Source organism: Saccoglossus kowalevskii, chromosome 5 (genome assembly GCF_978046115.1).
Source record: "Saccoglossus kowalevskii chromosome 5, keSacKowa6.1, whole genome shotgun sequence".
NCBI classification, from domain to species: Eukaryota; Metazoa; Hemichordata; class Enteropneusta; family Harrimaniidae; genus Saccoglossus; species Saccoglossus kowalevskii.
This window is the reverse complement of record NC_140645.1, coordinates 18467720-18470118: the sequence shown is the minus strand read 5'-3', so window position 1 is coordinate 18470118 and position 2399 is coordinate 18467720. Positions and strand designations below refer to the sequence as shown.

Genomic DNA, 2399 nt, shown 5'->3' with positions numbered 1-2399 from the left:
ACGCAGCGCTAGACAGGCGTTAGTTCTCTGTGATCTGATTGATTTACTGCATAACTGTTTTTCTATTGGCGCAGCCTTAATTTTGAATTCCATATCATATGGTGATTACCACACACCTGTGCAAATTTGCGTATGATTTAAATGAGCTCTCCTAAGTCTATAATAAAAACATAGCAACTCACTATTATTTCGAAATTTTATTAATAGAATAAATACAACAAGAAAACAAATATTTAACAGTAATTTAGTTTGCTATTTCTTTGCAAACATTTTGAAATACCCTTCGTAATTAAACGACGGTTTTCGCGATGAACACTGTTATATGTTGCGTGTTCAAGTAACTGGGAAGCTGTGTCGTGCGCACGACCATTCAACGATTGAATTATGATATAAATACTTCAATCATTAGTTCAAATTACAGAACAAACGTGAAATACGATATGCGGTGGTTGCAGTACCCAGAAGAGCAAACATTTAGTTATGGTTTCGCAAACGTGCATGTTAGAGCAAGGGACTTTGATACCTCTAGTTTGCTTTGAAGCGAATCACACACAAATATCTTTTGAACTCGTGCTCTTCCACCCCCCATGTCTGGCAACGTACCTTTCATTGACGTACTACCACCGTGGCACCACCCGCACAAAAACTACGAGTGCCGAATTGTGAAATATCATTAAACAGTGGTTTAATACCTTTCATCATCAAATCTCTAGCAGTAGAATATGAAATCTCCAAATGATTGTGAGGATTGAGCCCCTGTTTAGTATGCATCAGTCTTCGAATTAAGAAAAAAACTTTCAGAATTAACGTAAGCCCGCAATTTAGATACGAACATTTCAGTAACGCGTACGGGACAAGTAGTTTTGTGAGACCTTGCAATAATGATAGAACTTCCTTCTCGAAATTGGTCGTTCTTTCGCTTATGCAATTTAATCTCCATATGAGAATCTGAAAATAAAACGTCGCTTACTTTAACGCTCAAAAATTCGCCTATACGAATAAATCCAGCATACGAAATAAAGCATAAACATAGCAATCTTAAGTCTGATGACGAAGATGGATTCTTATGGGATACCAGGGTAGCCGGAATTTCCGAGTCGACTGGCTCCTTGGACTTCCTAGGTTTAGCGAGAATGCGCCTGCAGCCCCCGTCGTAGCCTGAACCAAGAAATATGTCGAAAGGCGAGTATGCCGACATGCCGACATGGCGAAAGGCGAATATGTCGAAAGGCCACAGACGCTGTAAGAAGGTAAACAAGCTTACTAAATGATGCGACATAAATTTATTCTTGTTAAATACATATTTACAAATTCCTTAGTCATGGCAGATTATAAACATACACCAAGCGACATTATAAAATGCAATTACATAATTAGACAATTCCAATTTATGTTTGCTCGCGTCCTGTACATCATGTGCATCTGGATTGAATGGGAGTCTCAAAGCCAACATATTGAACTTCAACCAACAAGATTGGATGGATGTCTTGCGGGTTTTTATCAAATGGAATGTCTGACCCCTTCCTCTCACTAGCAAATTGTGAATATTGGGAAGGACGCGAAAACGGCAAAACGCCCAGGCTGCGTACGCAACACCGGCAACAAAGCAGCGGATGGCCATTCTAGCAATATTAAAGTTGCCTTGCCTCTGCAACTCTGAAGATGACGAATAGCGGGAATTACAAGACCAGTGGACCAATCCTGACAGAATGCGTCAACGGCCTCCGTATCGGGGTTCCAAGCTGCTGAATTGAAACTTGGCTGCTGAGCGTTGTGGCAAGACGCAAATCTATCAATGCTATAGAGGTCCTATATTTTGTCCAACATGCCGAAAAAATCTTGGGATTGAGTGACCAATCATCTGTACCAATAATTTTACTCAGCATATCCGTTTTTTCATTCTCGGACCTCGGTAGCCAAGTCGTCTTGAGTTGAATGTCATTCTGACAACAGATTTGAAAAAAAATATCAATGGCTAACGCCTGAAGAGATGGCTTTGCACTACCAACCGAAATTGTTCGACAAGCATTCTGGTTATCCGAAAACCACCCAACTTGTCTACGCCTCAAAATAAACAAAAACGAAGTTATTCCGTAGAGAACCGCTTTCAACTCGCGATATGTGGAGCTCTGTTTGCATTCAGTTTCATCCCACAACCAGTTAGCATAGACAAATTCTGAATTATAACGATAGTGATCACCGGAACCAGTGTCGCTTGCATCAGAAAATACAGCAGTAGTTTTGAGAATTTGGGTTTGATACGAAAGCAGTTTAAATCGCCCACATTACTCGATCAAAACAAAATTTCCTGATCGGCCCAAATCGGCCCAACAGCGTTAAATAAAGATACCAAACATCTGTTAACGGTAATGACGTTCGAAATTAAATTCTTTATCTTA

General features: G+C 40.0%; 1 pseudogene; it reads right to left on the bottom strand.

Annotated features, from left to right (window-relative positions):
- Positions 1 to 478: 478 nt before the first annotated feature.
- Positions 479 to 1198, bottom strand: LOC144356706 (uncharacterized; annotated as a pseudogene).
- Between the last annotated feature and the right edge of the window lie 1201 nt (positions 1199 to 2399).